This window comes from Vombatus ursinus, unplaced genomic scaffold (assembly GCF_900497805.2).
Source record: "Vombatus ursinus unplaced genomic scaffold, bare-nosed wombat genome assembly UNPS02009770.1, whole genome shotgun sequence".
NCBI lineage: Eukaryota > Metazoa > Chordata > Mammalia > Diprotodontia > Vombatidae > Vombatus > Vombatus ursinus.
The window spans coordinates 14,799,628-14,815,029 of record NW_020949548.1 but is presented as its reverse complement, the minus strand read 5'-3'; the positions used below and the strand labels follow the sequence as shown (position 1 = coordinate 14,815,029).

Below are 15,402 nucleotides of genomic sequence, written 5' to 3'. Positions count from 1 at the left end.
TATTGTCCTATAAAAATGATGAGAGGGATGGTTTCAGAAACACCTAGAAAGACTTACACAAACTGAAGCAAAGTGAAAATAATGGAACCAGGAGAACATTATACAGAATAACTTGTAATCAGCTTAGCTATTGTGATCAATACAATGATCAAAGATGATTCCAAAGGACTCATGATGAGAAATGCTATCTACCTCCTGTGAGAGCTCTGATGAACTCTGAGTGCAGAGAAAGACATACTTTTCTTCACCTTATGTTTCTTGTTTTTCATTGTTTTGTTTTTGCAACACAGCTGATATAGAAATGTTTTCCATGACTTCATGTATGTAAATATCATATTACTTGCCTTCTCAATGAGTGAGGAAGGGATGAGTGGGAGGGAGAGAATTTGGAACTCAAAATTTTTTTAAATGAATGTTAAAATAAATTTTAAAATTAAATAAAAAATAAATTTGAGCACTTTAGGGGAAAAAGGAAAAGAAAGGAAAGGAAAGAAAAGAATTAGAAAAGAAATTAATGGCTTGGCGTAAGAGGTATAAAACATTGCCCAAGCAACAATATATCTGATCCAAATTTGGTCTAATTAGAATGAACCAAATAGAAACCAATGAATCCATGAGACAGCAAGAAATATTTTAAAAAATCAAAAGACTGAAAAAAGACAAGAAAATATAAGGCATTTCATAGTAAAAACAATTGACCTGGAAAACATATCAAGGAGAGAGAATTTAAGAATCATTGGTCTACCTGTAAAGTCACGACCAAAAAAAATGACATATTTCAAGAAATCAAAAAAAAGAAAATGGCCCAGATCTCTTAGAATCAGAAAGCAAAGTGCAAATAGAAACATTCTGAAAGAAATCTCTAAATTAAAAAAAACTCTTGACAACATCATAGCCAAAATCCAGAATTTCTAGGACAAAGAAAATTTACTGCAAGCAACCAAAACCAAGAAAACAAAATCAGAATTACACATGATTTCAAAGACATCACTATAAAGAAACAGAGAACTTTGAAAATGATATTCAAGAAGGCAAAGGATATAGGCTTACAGCCAAGAATTAATTACCCAACAAAACTGAGTATAATACTATAGGGGAATGGGGGATCTTTAAAGAAATAGAAGACAAGCATTCCTGCTTAAAAAAAAAAAAAAGACCAGAAATGCATAGAAACTTTGAAGTACAAACACAGTAGTAAAGAGAAACATAAAAAGTAAACATGATAAACAATAATAAAGGACTAAATAAGGTTAAATTGCTTACATTCTAATATGGGGAGAGGATACATGTATCCCCACCAAACCTTTACATCATCAGGGATCATAGTAGGAATCTAATTTGACAAGGCCTGGGAGCAGTTCTATAAGACTTGATGGCCTTCAGAATGGAAAGAGAAAGGAAGAGGAACACATTTGGGGTAGATACAGGAGTGGGACTGGGAGGCAGGGGACAAGGGAATTGGAAAGTTATGGGAATTAGCTCCCATAGTCAAGGTACATAAGTAGTTATCTATACAACCAAGGAGGAAGGGGTAGAGGGTGCAGCTGACACTTCAGTCTCACCTTCATCTAAATTGTTCAAAGTTAAGAATACACATACACCCACATAAACACATACACAGAGTTAGATACAGAAGCACATTTCCCTCAACATGGAAACAGGAAGGAAAATAGAGAAGGAGGAAGAGGAACTAGAGAGAAGATAGATTAAAGGAGGGATTAGACTTAAGCAAAATGAGCTCTAGGAATGTACAAAAAATATTTATAGCTTTTTTTGAGGTGGCAAAGAATGGGAATATCAAGGAGGGTATATAAATTGGGGATGTTATGGAATTATGAAGGAGTTTCAGAGAAACCTAGGAAGACTTGTATGAAATGATGCCAAGTAAAGTGAAGAGAACCAGGAGAACAATTTGTACAATGACAACAATGTGGTAAAAGCAAACAACTTTGAAAGAATTAGAAACTCTTATTAATGTAATGATCAAGCATGATTCCAGAGGACAAATGATGAAATATGCTACCCACCTCCTGTCAGAGAGCTGAAGTATTCAGAGCGCATAATGAGACAGATTTTTTTGGACGTGGTCTATGTGGAAATTTGTTTTAACTATACATGTTTGTAATGAGTTTTCATTTGTTGTTTTGGTTTGGTTTTTGTTCCCAGTTGGGGGATCAGTTAGGGTAGAGAAAGTAATGAAGATTATTAGATTTATGAGAAAGTCATAAATATTATTAATGAGAGATCTATTCAATCAAGATTGTGCCTGGACCTATTGGGTCAGAGGTCAGGGCCTGATAAATAGGTTATTCTAAAATACACAGTGTTGCATGTCACATGCTATGCATTTTATAGAACACTAATCAATAACAAAGTGTGTAATAAGATTTGAGGGGAAAGGTAGTTATTAGCACTAGGAGAATCAGGGGAGGCTTCAGGAAGGACGCATCATTTGAGCTATTTAAAGAATATTCGTAGGTTTATGATTTAGATCATGCTAACAAAAAAATAACTAAAAAAATTTAAAATACACGTTAAATAGAATTTTTTAATTAATGTAAGAAACGAACATTTCTGTAAGCACTGCGGTACTACAATCAATAAACAAACATTGAAGTGCCTACTATGTTCCAGGCACTGTGCTAAGCAAAAATAGTCCCTGGTCTTAAGGAGTTTACAGTCTAATGGCAGAGAAAACATGTAAATAAATAGTTAATCCAAAATACATACAGAAATGATAGAAGATAACCTGAGAAAAAGAGGTTTTATTACCTGGGAAACTGGGAAAAGTTCCTGCAGAAGATGGCATTTTAGCTCAGTTTTCAAGGAAGCCAAGGATCCTAAGAGGCAGAGGTGAGGAGACAAAGCATTCCAAGCATGGGGGTCAGCTAGTGCAAAGGTACAGAGATGAGAACAATGAGAGTATCATGTACAAGGAACAGTAAGTAGACCAGTATGGACAAATCATAGAATGCATGGAGGGGAGTGAAGTCGAAGAAGCCTGGAAAAGTAGAAAGTGTTCACGTTGTGAAGAGCTTTAAATGCCAAACCAAGGACTTTTATACTAAATTCTGTAAAGTTATAAGAGGGAGCCATTGGATTTACTCAAGTATGGGAGATGATATGGTCAGATCTCCATAGCAGGAAAGTCACTTTGTGTGGAGAATGGATTGGAATGAGAGGCAAGAAAACCAATTAGGAGGCTATTGATAAAATCTAGGAAAGAGGTGATGAGAACCCGAACTACAGTAGGGACTGCGCAAGTGGAGAGGAGAAAGCATGTGATAGAAAATCTGGAGACCTCAGCCACCTATTAGCTGGGAGAACAATATCATGACAAATCACCTAACCTTCTTGAGTCTCTGTTTCCTCATCTATAAAATTTTGTTAATAATAATTGCATTGACCTCCACCATCAAACTTTTGTGAGGAAAGTGCTTTATAAACGTTAAAGTATTTTAGAAATATGAGTTTTTGTTACACTTTTTGGTAATTCCCACAAGGTACATAGAGGGCAGTCACTTGTTCATTGAAATGTATATTCCCTGAGAAGTCAATGAGGTCATTCTTCCCCTCCTTTTGAAAAACATTCTCAATTTCTTCTTATGATTTCTGAAATCCTTCCCAACTCTAACAATCTATGAATCTAACGTAATAGAAGTGTTCCTCTATCTGCTATCATTCCACATTGCAATTAAACAATTATGGCTGCATGACAGAAAAGCAATCATGGGTCATTATAAAAAGAGCACTGGACTCACTAGTCTTGACATCAAAGACTCTGAACCCCAATCACAGTCACGTGTCATTGGACAAGTCACTTAATAAGTCTCTTGATCCCTTCAGCCCTCAGTTTCTTCAACTGTAAAATATTCTTGGAACTATCTGCCTCACAAGATAATGACGATGAAATGGAATAATGTAAATGAAAATGCTTTCTCAATGCATATGCATTTCAGTTATTGTTACGATAAGGTCAAGAAGGACCAACTAGATTTAATGAAAATGGTTCATAGTAGTAATCTTTCATTGGCTCATTGAGACACCAACTTCAGAAAACGGATTTAAATCCAAATGTATTGTCTTCTGAACATGACAAACTGAGATTAAAAGTTGCAACTGAGCTTTTCAATATAAATGTGGAGCCATTAAAATGAAATTAAAGTTCTAAAGTCTTCATAATGTTTTGTGTATTTACTGCAAATCAATATATCAGATGACATGACTTCAACTATAAATGGAAGATAATGCATTAAGTACATGAAATCACAACTCAGAAATATTACTAAAATGGATATTGCAATATAGTTTGATAAATTCAAGAAAACATTATATTTTAATGCTGCTCCTTCTACTATTAAAAGTCACTGAGAAATTGCTTCTCATGCTAACTACAAAAAAATTAGAGCTATTTAAAATTTTGTTAAAAAAATAACTTGAGTTTATCTGAAACTAAAAATTCACTAAAGCCATGCGGTTACAACCTTTGGTGAGTCACTAAATCCAATACTTTAAAAGCAATCTTGCTGAGTATTTCTCTACATTCCTGTCTAAGAAATGTCCTGCAGCAGCAGGAAGGATCAATTGTGACACGATTGAGGAGAAATCTGAATCCTGACATCATTCTTCGCAGACAGGCCTTAATCAATGAAATCTTTTATTACCTTCTCAATTTTCTTGTTGTAAATCAACACATTGTTCAAGTCAGATACTGTGTAACAGCACAGTTCTGCAATAGACAACAAAGTTGTCATGTATGTAACATACAAAATTATTTTTAAAGAAACTCATGTAAAAGACTTGCCTCAGTATTGTTTTCAAGCCTATATGTTTTAGCTCAGATTTAAAACTTCAAATAGATGGATCACTTCTAAAGCTCCTAGCAAAGTTAATATGAAATGGTGAATAGAGTTCTGGGAAGACCTCAGTTCAAATCCCACCTCAAATACTTCCCAGCTGTGTGACCATGGGCAAGTTACTTACTTAATCTCTCTGGGTAATAGTTCCTCATCTGTAAAATAAGGAAGTTGGAGTAGATGACTTTTCAGGTCCTTTCAGGCTCCAAGTTTATGATTCCAAACTTTGTAAATCATTCATAAGCCCTATAATTAAAAATTAACTTGTTCTTCTATTAGGCAAAACACAACACATTCATACATTCAAAAAATGGAACCTGAACCTTGTAGATACTTTAGCCTCTTTATTTCCCAGAGAAGGAAACTGAGGTTTTGATTTAGGAAGTAAAGAGTCAAGGTTCCACAGATACTGAGTAGCAGAACCATAGCAAAAACTCAGTTCCCCTAACTCCAAACACAGGTTTTTTTTCCCTTTGCACCAAATATTATTAAAAGTGGTCTAAAACAAACAAAACAAAAACACCATACAAAAAACAAAAACAAGAAATGTGAAAAATCAATTTTCTGCCTTTAATAAGCAAGCTACAGAGTTCCTCTGTTATACCTTTGAGCTCTAAAGGATATAAGAAGCATAATATGAAGTAAGAGAAGAATTATACTCAAGTAATTAGGTTCTCAACTACATACATATTATTAAAATACTTCAAGGATCCATGACTTCATTAATGTAGACATGCCCTCCACTGATATGGGTTGCAACTTCTTCATTGCCCTACTAGACAATCTTCATGAGTTACTATGGCCACATACACACACACACACACACACACACACACACAAACACACAATCCAACCCTTAGTTACCACTAATCTTTCCAATTTACTGGGGCCTGCAAGATTTTGTATTCTACTGTCAGGGTACACAGCTTTTCAGAACCCAAGAGCAACTGCGTGCTATTTTAAGGCATCAGAAGAGGATAATTGATGGAATCAGTCAGTTTTTATCTAGTTGTTTAGTCTACATGTAAACTACAAATAGAATTACAAAACAAAATGTTCTATAGCTCATTACAAGTAGTTTACATGACACAATAACAGGAACTATAATTATAATTTGTTTTTCCTACTAAACTGACGAGGGGAGAGGGATATGATAATACTACCTCCAGATGTATTTTATTTTAATTATTCATTGAAAAATAACTAAACTTTTCACAGCTATCAATAATGGAGAAATTAATCTATACTACAGTGATGCTTTATTTGTCTAGAGGATTACTAATCAGGCAATCTCCCCTATCAAGAATATAGCCTAAACCAGGAAAGAACTACATAAGGCCTCTGAGAAGCTGATTCAGAAAAGGCCACAACCTAAGGGAATTCTTTTCAATATCAAATGAGATTATACTTGTAAAGCACTTAGCACAAGTACCTAGCACATAGTTAAAAGTACTACATGAATGTTATTACTATTGTTATGTACTTTAAGGTTTGCAAAGTCTTTCCTCACACTCATTGAGCATGAACAGTGAGTATATTGTTATCGCCTTCTATGTAGGAGTGGTTAAGTGTCTTTCTCACAGTCGTAGTTGGTAAGAGATAGAATTGGGATTTGAACACAGGTCTTCTGCCTTCAGCTCCATTATGCTTCTCCCTCCTAAAACCAAAGCACACATTTTCTTTGATTGCTTCTAATGTATTCCCAAGTTTAATAGAAGCTTAATGACTGTGACACACAAAATGAGCCATAATGGAGTGGGCATATGAAGGATTCTATGTACCCTTGAAAGGTTCCCCTGGATGGTATAAAATTAAAGAACCAAGGACTTAATCAGCAGACTCTCAAAGTAAGGACCCTTCTTCTTTGGCTCACTGAATTATTTGGCACTCTCTCAGCAGTAGCAACTACAAGTAGTCTTTCTTCTACCAAGAACCTAAAAAATACTTACCTCCCCGACTGGATCTAATTTCCACACAAGCACAAGAGGTGGCTATATAAGTGGTATGATTCTCCAAATACCCAAAGGCTCACCTGTCCCCAGAATCCCCGAGACCCATTTGCTATCATTTAATTTTGATTTACCAATGTACAATACAGCAGGAACACAAATCTACCAAAGAGCTGACTCAATGATCCACAATCATTATTTCCATTTCTGTCCAAGCAACAAAACCATCGTCTCTTCTCACCAACTTTCCAGTCTCCCATCTAGCCATTTGTGACCATGTAGAATCCAATCAGATGCTCCATCTTATTCTGTCCTTCTTGCAGTGTGACTCAATCAGCTTCTCTCCTACTGCCAACTTTACTTATCAGGCAAATACAAGGGGAAAATGGGGAGGGAGGATAATGCTAAGAAGTGAGCGCTGGGTGACCACAAATTTTTGCTCTTTGCTGCAAGCCCACTTTACAAAGCCATAGACTGTGATTGGCAGACTCATGACAAAGCATTTCAGCTCTGATTTTCATGGGCATCATTGCATCATCAGTTAGCACTGTCTGAATGTAACTGAAATTAAACCAGGCTGCTTTATATCTTTAGAGCCATTCTCCATGAATGATGTTTATTTGTTGCTGTTGGTGACCAAGATAAAGATATTCGAGTAGCTTCCTGATCTCCAATGCCTGCCAGAGCAACTGAAATTCTGATAGAATTCACTTTCAGTTAAAGTTGTTGAACTGCAGATGTCATCTGGAAGGGGTAACACATTAAGACAATATTGGCCCTTGGTACCTTAACTAGTCACCTACTCATTCACAAAAGCCCAAGTAGAATACTGTCACAGAGTCAGGGAGTTAGAAGAGATGTTGAAGGCCATCTAGTACAACCCACACCTTCCTAATAATCCCTTCCACAATATCTCCAAAAAGCAGTCTTCCATCTTCTTCTTAGAGACTATCAATGAACATTTGCCTCCCTGATAATAACTCTTGCGCCAGTTCTCACATGGAAGCTTGAGAAGGTGTAGAAAAGGAATATAAAAATAAGAACAGCAGCAATCTACAAAACCAACAAATTTAAAATTCAAATGAAACACCAAAAGAGAAATTCAGAAAATCAAAGAAGAAATTAACAAAATTTAAAGCAAAAAAAGTCATTTAGTTAATAAAAGTAGGAGCTAATTTTTTTTAGGCAATTGGGGTTAAGTGACTTGCCCAGGGTCACACAGCTAGTGACAAGTGTCTGAGGCCAGATTTGAATTCAGGTCCTCCTGACTCCAGGGCCAGTGTTCTATCTACTGTACCACCTAGTTGCCCCAGGAGCTATTTTAAAAAACAATAAAATAGATAAATTTCCTAAAACGATTAGCAAATTTCATTTTTAAAAAGAAAAAGAAAATCACATTTCCAGTATTAAAAAAGTGATTTAAAAACAAATGAATAAAGGAAATTATTGTCCAATTATATACCAATAAAACTGAGAATCTAAATTAAATGGATGGGTAGTTATAAAAATGTGAAATGCCTTGATTAACAGAATTATATGACTCTATCACAGAAAAAGAAATTAAATAAACCATAAATGAATTCCTGAAGAAAAAAAAAAAACTCTGGGACCAGATGGATTTACAAGAGGAATTCTATCAAGCATTTTAAGAATAATTAATGCAATCATTATATAATCTGGTTGAAAGAAAAAAAGAAGGATCCTTTAGAAAGATTCTATACTATGACCAGGTTAGATTTATACTAGAAATGTAGAGTTAGTTAAACTTAAGGAATACTATAAATATAATAAACCATATAAATCATAGAACCATATGATTATAATAAAATATGCTGGAGGCTTTTGAAAAAATCCTTTTCTATTATATTATACCCATTGTATTATTAAAATCATTTCTATTAAAAAACTCTACATATCATAGGAATAAATGGAATTTTCCTTAACATAATAAATAATATTTATATAAATCCAAAATTAAACACACACAGGGAAGGAGAAAGTAAGAGGTCTTTCCAATAAAATTGGTGTAAAGCAAGAATGCCCATTATCACTATTACTATTTAGCATAATGCTAGAAATGGTCATTATAGCAGTCGGATAAGGAAAAGAAATTGAAGGAATAAGCAAAAAGAGAAAACAAGAAAACAAAATTATTGCTTTTTGCAGATGATATGTGATGCTGTATTTAGAGAACTGTGGAAAGTCAACTAAAAATTGAAATAACAACTTCACCAAAGTTGCAAGATTTAAGATAAATCCACATAAATCATTAGCATTCCCACATGTAACCAACAAAATCCAGCAAGAAGAATTAGAAAGAGTAATGCCATTCAAAATAATTACAGAAACTACAAAATACTTGGAAGTATATCTTCCAAGTGTCACCCAGAAACTAAATGAATCTAAACTATAAAATAATTATTTGTAGAAATAAAAAGACTCTTAAATCATTAGAGAAAAATTCATTGCTCATGGATAGGTTGAACCAATATAATAAAAATCATAATACTACATAAGTTATTTACTTATTCAGTACTATAACAAACTCCTGAAAGAGTATTAGACAGTCAGAAAAAAAAACCAATACTTACATAGAGGAACAATATATCAAGAATCTCAAGGGCAATAATGAAGAAAGGTAGGAAGAAAACCAGTCTATCAGTACCAGGTCTCAAACTGTATTACAAAGTAGTAATCATTAAAAGAATTTGGTTTAAAAAAAAAAGAGGTCAATCAGTGGAATAGATAAGGTACACAAATATAAAGAAACAAATAAACACAGCCACATAGTGTTTGATAAATTCAAAGACCCCTGCTACTAGTAGATTCACTATTTAACAAAAACTGCTGGGAAAACTGGACAGCAAGCTGCCAGAAACTAGGTTTAAACTAATGCCTCATCAAAATATTCTCTAAACAGATACATGACTTAATATAAAAGGCCACACCAAAAACAAATTAAAAGAACAAATAAGAAATTACCTGTTATCTATAGAGAAGGGAAGAATTCGTGACTAAAGTGACAGAGAGGATCATATAAGAAAAAATGGACAATTTTCATTATATAAAATTTAAAAGTTTTTGTGCATACAAATCTAATGAAGTAAAAATTAGAAGAGAAACATAACTGGGGGAAAACTTTGCAGCAAATGTCTCTGATAAAGATCTCATTTCTATGAAAAACAAAGAGCTGATTTAAATTTATAAGAATAAGAGCCATTCCCTAATTGATAAGTGGCCGAATGATATAAACAGGTAGTTTTCAAAATAAGAAATTCAAACTATCAAAATACATATAAAATGAAAATCACTAATAATTATAGAAATTCCACTTAAAAGCAATTCTGAGTTGCTGCTTTATACCACTAAATACCATATCTATATCTATATCTATATCAATACATACGTATGTATACATACAGTATGTATAGACAAAGTTGACAAAGATGGAAAATGACAAAGTTGGGGGGGGCTATGGTAGAACAGGTACATTAATGCACTTTTGGTGCATTTGGTTAACTGGTTGAGCCATTCTGGAAAAGAATCTGGAATTGTGCTCCAAAGGTCATTAAACTGTGCCTACACCTTGACCCAGCTATATCACTACTAGGTCTATATACTAAAGAGATCAAAGCAAGTGAAAAGGATCCATATATGCAAAAAATATTTATAGAAGTTCTTGGCATAGAATTGGAAACTAAGGAGTACCCATCATTCGGTGAAGAGCTGAATAAACCATTGTACATCAATGTACAACTATAAAAAAGTATGAAAAGGGCAGTTTCTTTTTCTTTTTTTTTTCTTTTTGGCTAGGCAATGGAGTTAAGTGACTTGCCCAGGGTCACATAGCTAGTGTCAAGTGTCTGAGGCCAGATTTGAACTCAGGTCCTCCTGACTCCAGGGCCAGTGCCCTATTCACTGCGCCACCCAGCTGCTCCGAAAGGGGCAGTTTCAAAGAAACTCAGGAAGAGAAAGACCTGTCTGAACTGATGTAGGGAGAAGTGAGCAGAACCAAGAGAACAATTCATAGGAAGACATAAATATTATAAAGACATACAACTCCTAAAGACTTACAGACTCTAATCAGCACAACAGCCAATCATGATTCTAGAGGACACATGATGAAACAAGCTTCCCATCTCCTCCTGACAGGTGATGGGACTCAGAATGCAGAGGGAGATATATATTTTTGGACATGACCAATGCCAGGATTCATTTTCTTAACCATCCATATCTGTTAGAAAGGTTTTGCTCTTTTTCTTGTTTTTTTTCCCAGTGGTGAGATCAGAAAGCAGAGGGAAGAAAAATAGACTTTTGTTCACTAAAATATATATATATATATATTTTTAAAAATTTAAAGTGAAGTTTTGGAAGGGTTGTGGTTTTAAATCAGTAGGGTGAATGCCCACACTGATGTAATCATGAAGATGTGAACAAAAACATAAAGGACACTGGTTTTGGAGTCACGTTTCAGTTCTGACAACAGCTGTGAGGCCTTGGGAAAATAATTTCCTCTCTAACAGTAGCAGGTATAGAATGAGAGAGCTGGATAAGATGGGAGCCAGTTGTGATGAGTAACAAATAGAGCATTCTGCCTCTGATGCTTATTTTGTGTGTGACTTAACCTCTCAGGACTTTAGTTTCCTCACTGAAAAATTAGGTTTGATTAGATTGCCTCTAAGATCACTTTCCAACTTTATATCTATGATTCTTGTTCTTTGAGGTCCCTTTCATTTCTGTCATTCTGTGATTTTATGAATAAGATGGGGGCAGGTAATGGCTGACCAGGGAATGGGGTTAAGAAATCCCATCTGGATTGTGGGTGCTTCTCTGGAAAGATATCAACCCTCCACAGTTAGGAGACAGTACATAAACAACTGAATCCTTGGTACAGGAGAAAAAACGGAGATGAAATAAAGAAAGAAGATACTGAAAATGAGTGAGAAAGGCATTAAAGATCAATTATTTTAAAAATTTTGTCCAAGATCAGCCCTTTCTCCCATTAGTGCTTGTGAAATTATTTTTTGCAGTATCACCTTTTTCATCTTTAATGAACTTGTCAAAGCTCTGGGGTGGATGCCCAAGAGCAACACTCAAAATAATACTCTCTATTCCTCTAAGATTTCATTTGTTTTTCCTTTTGCGTACCTCCCAAACCAAGCCATGTTTGTAAAGTTTTTGAACATAACAATAGAGAATGTACAAATCTCGTCTTTTTTCATTACAGAAAAAATAATTTTCAGTATTTTGCTATTTATAAAGTCATCCAATCCAATCCAAACCAAAAAGCATTTATTAAGTGCTTTGTGCAAGGAAGAACCTGCACGGGGAATACAAAGGCATAGTAAGAAACATCTACATTTGTTTTGAATTTGCAGATTTTTAATGTGCCCGGACTCAATTGTCTGATTTTAGTCAGTAAGCACCAACAGAAATCAAACAGGTGAGCCCAGGCATAGCCATAATTACATAGGTGTGGGCACTAAATTCACCAGTATATATTATAATCCCTCCATCTGGTTATACGTGATTCCTGTCTAATTTTCCACAAATCCCTCATGGATGCCATAACAAAGACCTTCCTATGGTCCTTTGGCTATCTCAGGGACAGTATTCTAGCTGTGTTTTCTCTAGCTTCAGTCGAAACTGACTCACATCCTTTTCCAATCATACATTTTTTGTATATGCCATTGCTGGTTTCTTTTATGACATAACTGGCATCCAAGTAACATATTGCCATAGCCTGTTTAGACCTACCATAGATCTACCATGTATCCTTAAGACCACTAGGTCTTCCAACATAGCCTGGATGACCAGGTATATGTTATTGAAGATTTCTTTCAGGTATGGGTTGTCATAGATGGTCCCTGAGGATCTGTCCAACTCTAAAATTCAGTGATCTTGGGATTCTTGCATTTCCATTGACATTTGGCTTGTACAGAAACATGATTCTTCAGAGATCGCAAAATAGATATGAATCTCAACCATATGGCATCACTGGTAGAATACTGGTCTTAATGAAAGGGACTTCTGAATTCAGCAAGCAGTTTAAAAATATTTAAAAGCACTGTGTAGCTTCTTGAATTCAATTCACTCTCATCTCCTCCAACTCAATTCTGGCTCTCTAATCAAGACCAATCATAGAACTTATTCATTTTCTCATGATAAAGCAAATGATGAATGAAACAGTACGTCAATTTACAAACAACAGTGAGTCAATTAAAATGCATTCAAAAGAATTGTAGGGTCTGAAAGAGTTAACTCACCACCACACTCTGAAAATAATTTACACACTGGGAGACATTAGTTGGCTAAGTTGTAGTAATATAATTTTAAATGCCTTAGAACTATATACCTAGACTCTCATTTAGCCTCAGGACAGCATGAAAAATGAAAATTCTTTATCAAATTTGGAAAACCATACCGGTTCAGAATATACATATTTTTAGAGCCTTCTCAATATTATGGACTTTGAACATTTAAAAATGAGACAATTACATAGATGGAAGAGTTCAACATTTCCACATATGAAATATATAAATTATGCCAAAGGAAATTTCGTTACTGAATAAGAGATATCTTCACTTTACCATCAAAGAGGGAGGAAAAGATGGAGGGGAATTTTAAGACTTCTCTGCCCTTTTGCATGTAGCTAAGGTATTATTATTCTTGGAAACCATGGATATGAGAAAGGAAAATAACAAGGTGAATGTCAAGTACTTATTTACAGGAAGCATCAGAACGTTGCTAGGAAACAGCTTTCAACAAATTTCATGCCCCAGTCCATTTGGTTTACCTAAGGCCTCAAGTCCTTTTCTGAAAAGGAAAAACAAATACAAAGATTTGGGCTTCTAGTTGACAACACTACAGATGATACAATCTTCACACAAGGGAGGTCTGTAATCTGCCTCTGTGTCTAACCTGTAAACTGATTTGAAAGTTCATAAATGTTTCACGGCCAGAATTTTTGAAGGCAGAAAAACACGTACGTATTGTAGAAAGAAGCCAGTGTAGAATTGCATATTAAGAAATATGAGCCACCCGAATTTGAAGACTGTAAGTAAAAATGAACATAACCTTTCCACACTCAGGAAGGGAAATCTGGTATAGCAGAAAGAACACTGAACTTGAAATCAGAAAAATGAGCTCAAGTCCAAAAATCTGCCACCAGCAACTTAAGCAAGCCACCTCTTTGTATCTGTCAAATCTTTTAAAATAAGAATAAAATGCTTACATTTTACACTTAATACTTTTACTTCACATTTTATATTTAGTATTTCACATGCTTGTGATAAGAAAAAGAGTTTATAATTTTTAGTGTGACCCATGATTAAAAAGTAGCTTAGCATGATATAGTGAGAGAAAGCCGGCCTCAGAAATGGAAAGAACTAGGGGTCAAGTCTCATCTCTGACCCATACTGGTTCTATGTCCCTAGACAAACTTCTCAGTGTTCTAGGCAACTCTCTGAGACAGAGGGGTGCCAAACTGAATTGGTAGAGGGAGTTTCCTTAGCAGGCAGCTCTCTGTGCCAGTTAAATCACCTACTCCATCTCTATTCCTTATAACAGCTGAACTACCTACCCCTCCCCCCCCACCCCCCCACCCCCACCCCGGACTGTGAGGATCAAACGAATTTTTTTAAAGAGCAAAATAAGCATTTTATTTAAAATTTTAAGTGCGTGTTCTCTCAAAATGAAAATTTTTCAAATTTTTAAAAAGCTAAATCTCTGAAAATGAAAATAAATGAAAGATGTTAACATAACTTACAAGTAGAGATAGAACTTACAAGTTGTTTTTTTTTTTTATTTAAAGCCACTAACTCAATATTCTGTAAGTTTATTCAAGTCGAGTAGCTGCCAAAGGCAGAAACTAAAAAGGCACAGGGCTGGAGTTCCATTTCAAGAATTCTCAGTCCCATCCCTTTTACAATTTTAAAATAAACCATTTTCAAGTACACCCTAAACTCACTAAAATAAGAGGCGCTCAGCTGTCGAACTCTAAATGAACGATCAAACATTTCTGTCAAAATCACCACAGTAACTAACATTCTTGGTGCCTGATTAAAAATAGATGAGAAAGCACAGAAGAGTGCAGCATAAAATGAGCTTCTTACTCAATGAGATTCCCAGACCAAGGACGGTCCCATGAGGGGAGCAGCGTCTGTTCCAAGTCAACCAACCCTTCCACTGAGCAGTAAGCAGTGAGCAGTGTTCCCAAACAAGCTGATTTAACCTCTGAACCTCAATCTTTTGGGCTGTAAAATGGCGGTTGGTGATACCTGACACCTCCCTCACAGGGATGCGGAAGCTTATTGTAAAATGCTGTATCTAAGCTACCACAACCAAATAAATTCCAGAAGGTCTCACTCAAGCAAAACTTTTCAACTTACTGAAGCAAAGCCTGAACTCCTATTGCCTTCAATTTTATTTTATGATACCTGGATGAACTCAGCTATAAGTTGACTATTATTACTGGAGCATTTTAAAACCAATGCCTGAATCAAAGCTATAGTAACTCACTAACAATAACTGGTACAATAGTGTTTCCATAAATTCATTAACTAAGATCAAGTTAAAAGCAAATTCAGGAGTTATTT

The 15,402-nt window shown here is 35.1% G+C and overlaps 1 protein-coding gene across 1 annotated transcript in view; it reads right to left on the bottom strand.

The window, feature by feature from the left end:
- The window catches only part of STK33 (serine/threonine kinase 33), a 186,816-nt gene extending 171,830 nt beyond the window's left edge, over positions 1-14,986 (bottom strand). The window contains exon 1 of the mRNA XM_027852566.1: positions 14,920-14,986. The gene's annotated coding sequence lies outside the window, so the exon portion shown is untranslated. The remainder of the gene's footprint in view (positions 1-14,919) is intronic.
- Between the last annotated feature and the right edge of the window lie 416 nt (positions 14,987-15,402).